Raw genomic sequence first — 11,852 nt, forward strand, 5'->3', positions numbered from 1 at the left:
GGTTAACTTAATGTCTTGCTGCCACTGCACCGGTTTGGGATGTGGGGATCACAAATGGTTCTTTGGGAACTAGGCAGTACGCGGAGTAAAACCCTTTCTGTCGTGAGTAGGGACAACAGACACAGCCTGATTCTGTAATTCATCTCCTCCTGGGAGGATATATTCACTTCCAGTCCAATATTCCAGCATTACTACAGGTTTACTGAGATAATCCATAAGAAAATCCGCCAGACCTAGAACCAGGGCTCGAGTCTTCAGTGGCTGCTGCCAGGACCCCTCAACACACTGCCAGGTGTCTGGTAAAGGGGGCGACAGGAAAGCTGCCTTCACGTCTAGGGTTGAGTACCGAAAACCGGTGCCAATACGGCCTATACGACCGGTGCCTACCGGACCGAAACGTAACGCAGATTTCGGTGCTTCCTTTCGGTGCTCTGATGACTCGGCCCTGGCAGCAGGTAACGATAGCCTATTGTTTATATAGCTACAGTAGCTAGCTAGACAACAACGGGAGAAAATGCCCGAAAGGTAAATGGTCAAAAGTGTGGCTGTATTTTGCAAAAATGCAACAAAATAATTGCGTGTAAAGGAGGGAACACGTCAAATTTAATAAAACATCTGGCAACACATAACATCCACTTGAAAGCAGAGGCATGCACCGCGTTCGACTGCCTTCGTGAGCCCATGCCGAGCACATCAGCGGGGCAGTCTGGGCCTCCCTGGCACCGGCAATGGGGAGACTGGTCCCCCTGAAAACGTGGAGACCAATGATGACAACAGCAGCCTTAACTCAGGTACGTTGATTGCAAGTCTTGCATTTATAAAAGTAATGATAACAACAAATGATAAATTAGGCATTATAACCATGTTTAAGCTAGCTAGCTAGCCTACCGCCATCATAGCAATTCCGTGTAATGTTAATGAAACTAGCGATGGCATGTGATGCTTCTGTTGCGTTAAACAGATTTAACATTATTTAGGTTTATATTGTTGGCTCTCCAGCTTCAACAGTGATCCCATTCACCCTGGGAAGAAGGCTCATTTAACAAAAGTCCAGGTGGAGGAACTCCACAGGTCTGTGACTGAATTTGCGGTCAAGGGACTGCATTCATTAAAAGTGATGTGAAAACACTTTTTGTATAAGATCTGTTCCATTAATACAATTCGTCAAAAAGACTAATACATATCCTCCAATTTATTTTATTTATTCAAATGAATGCATTTCTTTTGAAGCATGTTTGTCTAACACTGCTTTTTATGTATTTTTCGTGCCACGCGTGCCAAAAAAGGCAGTAAAAAAATGTCTTTAATGTTTAAGTATCGGTTCAGGCACCAGTATCGTTTTAAAAGTATCGTTTTAGCACCGGTATCGAAAAAGAAGAAGAAAAAAACAATACCCATCCCTAATCACGCTCCACTGTGGTGGTCAACGAGTAGAATGCGGTGGGCTTCCGCAGGAAGATAATTCACCTGGGCAAATCCTTGCCGAGCCCGGCCAAGCTCGTGGTTGCTGGACACTCTGCGCTGAGGCACTCAAAGCAGGCGTCGTGAACATCCCTCCAGGACTAACAGGGTTATTGAAGCAGCGACTCCATGCCTGGTGGGAGGCTGTCTGCCAATGACGTCGAGCAGCAGTCTTTGCTGCCTCGTGGAGTCCACATGTATTCGGGCAGGCACGTCCTGATTGCCCGGCTATTATTCAGTGGGTAAATGCGTGTTTGTAATTGGAGGTGAGTATTATCCATAGAGTCTAGTAGAGGGAGGAGCCTGTGTAAGTTAGACCTGCCAACTTGGTGCGTGTAGTGTCAGGCTTAGTGCTTTTTGCACCTCTCCTTTTTTCAAACCAATTAGCAACACCTAGGAAGCAGTGAAAACTTAATGTGTTAACCTGGAAAAAAAAACGTGCCAAATAAACCAAAAGACCTATTCATATGTGTCCGACTTCCTCCAGCTCTATACCCACAGTGTTTTTGTTAAAAGGTGGCAGACAGAAGAATGCGTGTACATCAACCGCAGGTGCTAACAAGCTCATGTGTCCAGACACTGTCCACTCTTTATTTTTGGGATAATTGTTTTTCGCCTACAATTTTGCATTTGTGTTGAAAAAGGTTGAAGCATTTGTTTGTCGGTTCTCCTCTGATTGTGGTGCAGGGGAGGCTGCCCTCATATCCAGTGCGTTGATCATTGTTTTGCTGCATTGTTATTATTGTTTTCTCATTTCATTTATGTCCCAATCTGCTTCTTGCTGCTGGCTTTGTGATGCACCAAACCATTAAAAAAATCCTTTGTGATTTTTTTCCCCTTGCTGTTAAATCTTTCTTTCTTACTTCTATGTTGAAGGTCACAGCCTCAACATTTAACTTTTTATACACAATGAAAGATTTGGGTCAGTGGGCCGAAAAAGAAGTGAGAATGATAATAAAGAGCATGAGAATAAAATGTCATCGGGCTAGTTAGCCTCAGCATGCAGCACATAAAGTGTGAAGAAATAGTTCAACAAAGGAGGCCCTGAAGATGTGTCACCTGAAGTGATGCTGCTGAGCACACATATTGTGACGCATTAAAATCAGAAAAGATGCAGTAAACTTACCACGGACTGCACGGACACAGACTATTTTGATGGTCAATCAATGTACCGATAAATTAAATTGACTATTCGTATCCTGAATCGCACAATTACTCAATGGCTGTTGTCAATAGCTTTTGAATTCAGCTCGAGGTTGTAACTTTAAGATTAATACGAACCCACCGTCGTATGAGGATACGTTGTTTAGGCATGTGCGGACACTAAACCCTAAAGACAATAAAGATCTACCTTTTTGAATTTTCCTGCCGATACAACAAAAATATTTAACTGAAATTATATCCTGTCGAGGGCAAACCCGGTTGAAAAAGCAGCAGAAAATGTATGTCATCCAATCCACATACAGAGCATTTTTTCGACAGATGTCACACCTCCATTTCACACCTCCTTTGTGTTAGTTTAAAAGTCTATTTTTGTCACATTTATTTATGCGGAATCTGCATTGACGGACATTTAAAACCAATGAATATTCCACTTTATTATAACGGTATCTACATCGTCGGATCAAGGCTTCCTGTCTGTGTGTGAGCTCGCTTGTTTCACTGCAGGCCAGGTACAGTGGGCGGGGGAATAAAATCAAGTGTGAATTTAAGCTCCGAGAACATCTCCTGTGTCTCTCTCTCTCTCGCTCAACCACACTCTCGCTGTGGCCGGACATTACGTCGCTCTTCCCATGGTAGAAGGTCTACTGCGAGCATCAGAATTCGTGGCATTTAACACGTTGTTTTCCTCCTCTCCTCTCTTTTGTGATGGTGGACTCCCGTGTTCATAGTCTCGATCATCGACCCGAGGAGAATAAATGCCCTTGTCGCTATTTTAATGTATCACCAGATTTACATTCGACAGCTTTTTTTGTGGGAAAAGTTTTACATACTTTCCAAGTCAATGCATTTTCTGGTTGTATCACATTATATAGGTTTGTTTTGTAAATAAAGTTTTCACATCGGGATACATTGTCATAACATCTGAATAGTACTATATCTATACCTATATGATAGGGACCCACTCAATTGGCCACATGTGGGTCCAGGGGACTCACTGCTTTCATAACGACATCACCGCCCTCTGAAATCTACGGTCAGACATGTTTACACCTTGGTTTTTGTACGGATTAAACCAACGAGAGAGCGTGTTGATTGGTGAGCGTCAGAGGGGGGAGAAGTGGGTTTTTCTGAGCATTCAAGAAAAGAAAACCAACATGGCTGAGAAGTGGTGCAGAAACTGGTGCAACTCTAAATCCAGCTGTGACGGTGCCCTGGCTTGTTTATGTGTTTATGTGTGTGTCCCTTTAATGAAACAGGTAACTGGAGGTGTTGATTGCCCTGGTTTGAGCCGCCTGGGCCGGGTACTCTGCTGCTGCAAAGCTCCGCCTCTCTGTCCATGTGTTGCTGCAGCTTTTTGTCACACCCCAATCAGCACTCATGCAGACACACAGCAATACGCCACTGATTTGACTGATAATCACATCCCATCATTTACTTATTTCTTTGGGGGTTCATTATCATCATCTTTAGTCAAATAAATGACCAATTTCTTGTCTTTATCATGCATCTCCCTCTCTTTTTGTCATGGCTTCAGAGCTGACACGCTGTTATAAATGGTAACACACATTGTTGCACCTCTAATGGTGCACTGAGGCGTTGGCATTTCAGCCGTAAGGAATTTGTTTCTTTTCGATATAATTTGCTGCAGTTGCCTCAGCAAAAGAATACATAATCATAGCTATTTCTAAAGAGCACTGAATCAATATGTTATGTGAGACAGGTGTCTTTGTCAGCTGATGGTTTTAACAAAGGCACACGGTGAGAGCAAAGATCTGCTCGTCTGTCTAATTGAGTGTTGCTGTGCAGTGACGACTCCCAAGGTAATCCCATTGTGGAGTGCAAGCGGGAGAAGCAGGGCCACGCCATTTTCTGCTGTTTTGAAAAGCTTGTTGACGCCATGGTTCAAACCAACTTAGTGCACCAATCACAATTTAGTTCCTTAAACTTTTTCATTTCTTATTCATATTTTTTCTTCTTACTTAACTGTTCTTATTTCAGTCTTTTTCTTTTTTCTATTGCTGCAATCCCCCCTCTGCGGATCAATAAAAGCTTATCTCATCTCATCTTATCTTTAACTTCACAAATCACAAATCCTCACAAGTCAGTAGTGCCTGTGATCTGTGAAAAGCATCTGGAAGAGAGTACAGTAGCCTGTCAAGCTATGCAAGGCCATTGACCAACAAAGATCGGGAATGCAACCTAAACCAATAGCTGCGCGGCTGGGTCAAAGCATCACTACCGTTGCCGACATGCACACGCAGATTCTTGATGACGTCTGATGTAAAAGAGTCTGTGTGCCAATTTCCCCGCTGTGGGACTAATAAAGGATTCTTTTATCGTATAGCCCAATCGGTTTTGGATCTTTATTTTGTTGGCTGTGAGAAGCCAGCTGTCAAAAACTATTAAAACGCAGCACACGGCTGCACATATACAGGGAGCATTACTACTGTGAGTCACTAATGTACGGATGGAGAGCATTCTTCATGAACGAAATATCTATGCTATCCGTTCAATATTCATCATGTTGGTATTTCAGATTTATTTCTTTTACCCTTAAACTGAGAAATTGTTCCTGCCGGTTTTTGATATTGATACAGTCCACGGTGCTTGGTGCTGCATGTAAATGACAATCTTTTTGCCTACCAGAGGTTTTGGCTGAAAATGACACTCAAATTGACGCACAAAGCATTTTGTCAAGCTCTCGGCTTTTGAGTCTCCTGCAGTTCAAATCATCAGCACATGCTGTGTTTAAAAAAAAAAAGGAGCAGGGGGCCAATTAAACTCGCCATTGCTTGCCAGGACCGTCTTTGAGATTATAACCCTGATCAAGCACTGCCCTTTTGTTTTGGTTAAAACAGTGTTCTATTTGCACACTCCCTCTACCGCAGAGCACTTTATAAGATTTCAAAATGGTCTCTCGGCCATAAAGAGCGCAGATGCATTTGGGAAAATGGGCTTCAGGAAAGCAGAAAGGGATGGTTCAATATATCCGCGGATCCACTTGCCGAGGAGCGTTTTGTATGCAGCACTACAGCCGGTAAGCAGCCACCCTGACGGACCTATACGCCCCAAAAGTGGGCTTCAAACCTGTCATAACCAATCAATTGGCCCGGTTAATATCTCAAGCAATCGCCCCTTGCATTGTTCCTCTGCCTGGAGGGTTAACATGGTTTATTGGTGCGTGTCTGCTAATACGCTATGTAAGCGGACAGTTTACTCTTCAGAATGACCAAATCATCCTTGAAGAGACAATGCTAGTTTTGTTCATGCGGTCGGTAGTCGCTAAGGAGAACAATGACTTTATGAAATGCTCATTCATGAGATAATGCTATTGACACAGCTAACAGTAAACAGACTTCTCTGTTTCCATATAAATAGGATAGATTCAGTTTTTTTGTCGCATCATGAACTGAAATCCATGTTCCTGGCATTATGAGTCTCTCTTTCACAGTAATTCTGCCACTCTGCAGTCACACCCACACTTGTAAACTCAGCACACTTATCTCCCTGTATATAGCAAGATAACCAAGTCATATTTATATGTACATTTCATGATAACTGAAAGGATTTCCGGATAGCACCCTGTGGCTTGGTCTCGCTTTTGAATCTATCGAATGATGAATCCAAAAATCAAATTAGACATGTGGGAAATTAACACGACACGACAAGACAAAACATCTCATCCGATTAGGGCGATTCTGTGGGAAAAGTTTAAATGTTTTTGTCTGCTTTTATTATTCCCCCGAGATGTCACACTGCACGTACATACAAATAGTCGCCAAGCAGAAGGGCCCTGCGGTGAGAACCACAACATTTGACCACAGCAATATTCTCATCTGTGAAATTATTTATAAATATTCAGAGAGGATTTACCTTTTGTGCAGCTCCAAACAGTTGACCACCACGTCAGCCGTTAACAAAAAGATTAGCAATATAGAATTGAAATAGTATAACCCCCCCTAACACGAAGACATGATGGAATACTGACAAGTCATTGGCCAACACATGGGGTCATGTGGGCGAAGCGTCACCACTTGACGTCACCTTTGGCGTGTAGCCTTAAAGATACTCCCCCGGTCTAGCCGTTTCCTCATGCTTTGACCAAGGGCAAGTCCTCTCCTCTCTACATGGGCAGAAGACATGATGGGCGCCCCAGATTAGGATGCCCTCTGGGGTATTGTTTGGGGGGAGGGGGGAGGGGTCTGATGTGGCAAACAATTCAAATGGGTGCCTGGATATTCTGAGTGACATCGAACCTCCTCCAGGCTATCAAACATGGTGGAGCTCAATGCTTCTGCCGGCGTTGCTGTCAAGATCGGCTTCTGATTTCGTGGATTGTGCCTTGCAGTGTTGTAATGAAAACCTCGCCATCGCCATTTCCCTGCCTGACACGCGACACACCCAGCATCATACCACAATGCTTTGGGTCACAGCGGAGTGGAATAACCCACAGACGGATATATTGTATTGGTAAAAGCATTGAAAACAAGTCATGCTGACTTTTTCTTGCTCCATAAAATGACCATACAGTTGTGATTCGTATTCCACTGTGTTTTGACAAGCAAACGGAACAAGCACTAATCAACTATGAAATTGTCTAAATCCATTTCTCTGCTTGAGGAGTCGGTCCCAGACATTCTCCAGCTGATAACGCAGTTGCAGTTACTTTCCATGTCAATAACAACACTTACTAACTTTATTCGTATCTTACTGTGCTGATTTTGTTTTTTTTAAATAATTTCCCACCATTCCAACTCTGCACTGCAAAAAAACCGTTTTATAACATGGCTATCACAAGATCGGACATGAAATGTATACAAGGTGCAGCCACCATAAGCAGTGCATTGCATTTAGCCTATTCCTGGCTGTCGCCATCTTGGTTTTTGCAACCAGAAGTGACTGGAGGGGGTGGAGCTAAGTACAACTGAATGCAGAATACATTTTTTTTTTAAAGGGTTTAAGTTCTAAGACAAAAACAAAGACAATCCCCAGACCGGACAACGCCGTGGTAGCGACCTGTCAATCACAAGGTAGGTTTATGATCTATTTTACACTAAATGGGCCATAATTTCCGAAATGAACATCATGCTGTATTGAAGAAGACTTGAGACTAGCGTTGAGACCATAAACTCATGTTTACTGAAGTAATAAATCAAGTGAGAAATAGATATAGATTTCGATACAACCAGACTTCTTTTTGCTACAAGAGGAGTCGCCCCCTGCTGGCCATTACAGAGAATGCAAGCTTGCTGCCTGGCACACAAGTGGCATAAGCATGCAGACAGGGATCGGACTGGGAACAGAGTGATTGTTTACGTATTTCTTAGCCTTTTTAAAAATTAAAAACACTACTAAACAGCTTGAGGGGGCTAAACTCGGGCTATGCAGATTTGTGACGTGTCTGTAGCACCCCTTTAGCCCTGGCTTAGTGCAGTGCCCATCAATAAGTTATCTCTAAGGTAGAACCATGACATGAGCTTTTTCAGTGTTCCCAAAATCTAATCCATGACCCTAGAAATATTTATATATAGTGCGAGAGAAACGGGAAAAGGGTCAAAAGATGATGAGGCCTAATACAGCTTCTGAATCTTAGAAATATAATAAAGAATTGGGCAAGTATATTAGAGCCTTACCAATATATTATATATATATATATATATATATATATATATATATATATATATATATATATATATATATATATAATATAGTTGCTTTCATCATAAGTGCATTAGTCTTTCGTGTTTGAGAATATTAACAAAATGATCAACCTCTCAAAGCAAAGCAGGATGGCCACAAGTTGAACAAATTGTATTGTGGCGCTTCAGGCTGAAGTGATCCGTCTTAGAGAAGGAGGGGAAGTGTTCCCTGAAACCTGGTAGAACCAGCACCCCACATAAACTCTCATAACACACACTTCCACATGTAGATCTGAACTTCCAACAAATTGGTCATTGGGTGTTTTGCTTGCATACCTGTTTACAACAATGGAAGCCAACAGAACAGCAAGTTGGCTTGATTTCCAAAATGTGTATCCGCACCTGAAAAAAACAACTGTATTTCATGCTTTCATGGTTTTCTCCCCAGACGATTTCTCTGCCTTTATGTGCTTCATTCTATGTAGAATAGGCTGTGTTCTGATTTTCAGTAGAAAATGCAACCTACTGATTGAGAAATAAATATTCATCAGTGCGCAGGAAGCACTGGTCTCATGTGTTGTGTCTGGTCAATGTATCCATGTCCCTCACTCTAACAATATCTCTCAAAAGTCCAAACCAGACTTTCAGTGAAGGTGACAAAATTATTGAATTATTTTGAATGAAGATTTAATTCTGCAAAATATTTAAAGGTGTTCTGCACCAAAAAACAAACGGTAATAGTCTTCAACTTCTTGCTGCAGTTGTGTGATACATTAGCATGCAGATACAGAAAGCGGCTCCTCTCTCCACACCTCAACGCCGTCGCCGGTGGGCTTTTTAGCAATGTGTGGCACTGTTAAGTCCAGAGTGATTAAAAAACCCCTCGGCAATCTCTCAGCAAATAGTGAGAGGAAAAGATATATATATATATATATATATATATATATATATATATATATATATATATATATAAATTACTAAAAGGGCATGACAAAAATAGCCATGGGCTACTGAAAACAACATCTTACTGAAACACTGAAACATATACTAGTTATGTTTGCAACAGCAAAAATGTCATCTCAAAATATGAATGCGGAGGATGGACAAGGATGGTTACACTGGTCATCGCACATTGTTTTGGCTGACTCGGTTAGTCGGCCACGTTCAGCCCCTCGAGGATGCAGCGGCAGGATTTGACCAGCGGGGGAGCCTCCAGAACCTGAACTACCGAGACCAAACACCGACTGGCTCCGATTGCCCTCTGATGCTGACAGAAACTCCTCTGATGAGTCATTCAGCAGTAAAGAATGACGGCGTGGGCAGTTTTTGCTGGACGCTGGCGCCGACGACATCCCAAAGAGAGCGAGCCGCGTGCACGTTAGCGTGCATGAAGGTGTTCCTCCTCACTCGGACAGAGGTGTGCTGGGGAGTGAGTTCACTTAGTTTACTTACCAGACTAAAAGCGAACTTGCCTCTCAGGTCAAAGCCATTATTTTTCCATGTACAGTGACGACAGTATCCACCTGAACCGCGACCTTTTCAGAGAAGACCAAAAGGTCATGTGCACTAATAATCACAGTGAGGTTTGTCCAGGGATGTGTTTTCCACAAAAATAAAGTCCATCTTAACAAGGTATTCATCTGTAAGCCAATGCCAAGGGTCCAGTGAAAATAGATATCGAGCAGCGAGGTCACTTTAATCCTAAATGTATCACTTTCTCCCCCCGACATTGGATTTTTCTTGTTTAAATTCCGGTTACCGAAATGAGGCTGTGAAGGCATCTCTCGATCGCCAACAAAAATCCTAATTAGCCTGCAGACGGATGGACGGAGAAGAGGCATTCGGGTTTATTATCAACTGAACAGGAGTTGTTTTATCAGATGTGAAATGGCTGTAGAATTCAGTGGGACAATTCACTCAACAGGCAAGGTATTGTTCAGCGGATAACAAACGACCTTCAGGCACAGAATCTAATTTCACTGGCAATCAAACATCTTCTCATGACCGCGTTTTCCCAGATGAATCGCACCCGTGTAATGATGGTTTACACCTAATAGATGATATCAGCAGAAAGAGCAAAGACAAAAACACGCTGCAAGTCTTGGGCCCAAAATAAAAGGACTTACAGGAGCACCATCCTTCTTAGCTCAAGTGCCCACAGCAGTGTCTGAACTCTCTAATCACATCCTTCCTCCACGAGCCATATAGCTATTAAACCCTGTTTCAAAACAAAGTGTTTGAGTATTCCTTCATGGCAGGCTGTTCAACGGGGCTCTTCAGCAAATGTTTTCCGTGACCCTAGTTTCGGTCTACTGTACTTTCTTTTCGTTTTCTTTTATTTGATGGTACATTTCCTTAATGAAAAGGTTTTGAGCTCTCTTCTTGTTTCCTTCAGACAGCGGTGTCGGTGGACTCAAGGGGATATTTCATAGAGAGTCAACAATATCACTGCTCCCAATTGGTAGAACATTGTTTCTTCCCTGGTGTTAAAGAGCAATGACACATCATCCACATCGCTTTTGATTTCTTTTAACTTGAAAACTTGCTGACAGTGTGCTGTTCTCGCTCTACTGTGAGCGGGGGCAACATGAAAACTTCAGTCCACCCCATAACATCTATGATCTATTATGGTACTATATTTACTGCTTTTATTCTATTTTTATTGTTTTATTCTATGTCTATGTTTGCTGTTATGCACCTTTCACCGAGTCAAATTCCTTGTTTGTGCAATGTACTAAGCCAATAAATGATTGGCTAAAAATATACTACGACTACTACTATTATTAATAATAATACTAATAATATCATTTAAATATGTTACCGAATGAAAATAAATCTGATTACACTCGGGTCTTTTTGCTAATTAATGTTTAAGGCTAAATCACCTCATTATGCAGAAGTAATTATTTTGGATCATGAAATATTTCAATTGTGGATAACCTTAGATATGTGTCCTCTTTAGTAGAGGCGGTCGTCCTATATGGGTCAACATTGAGGGCCCCTGTCTCCTGAATGGGTGTCATTCTGGTTAATCAGACTCCGTTCCAACATTCTCTCGTAGGTTAACACGGAGGAAAAAAATAGTTTAGAGGTCCAGTTTGTAGGATTTGTCCAAATCCGGCGATGACGTTACAGATTGCAACCGAGTATGATGGTTGACTTAAAGTGCACATGGCCCTTGATTGCAGTAGAAACATAGTGGACTCGCTCCATATTAATTCACCAAAAACCCAACAACTCTTATTCTCAGGTGATTATACACTTAAGAAAGCATACTCATCAATATTGTTATTCCATTTTTGCCAATAGATCCCCCAACACGTTGGCTCTTTAAATGATTTATTTCAGACGGAATGCCCCGAAGCAAAGCAGTTTATTGGCAAACAGCTAACACCGCAGGATGAATATGTAACGATTTTCACACACAGCCGTCCCCGTCACACACAGCCGGGACCCGTGCACATATGTGCATCTCTATCATCCTTATGTCCATGTGTGGACGTGACACGGCAGGCTGACTAATACCAACTCATTCTTTAGCTTTTATTATTGCATATTACTAAGGCTATTCATTTCACCCAGGGGAGC

This window comes from Cyclopterus lumpus, chromosome 21 (assembly GCF_009769545.1).
Source record: "Cyclopterus lumpus isolate fCycLum1 chromosome 21, fCycLum1.pri, whole genome shotgun sequence".
Lineage (NCBI taxonomy): Eukaryota > Metazoa > Chordata > Actinopteri > Perciformes > Cyclopteridae > Cyclopterus > Cyclopterus lumpus.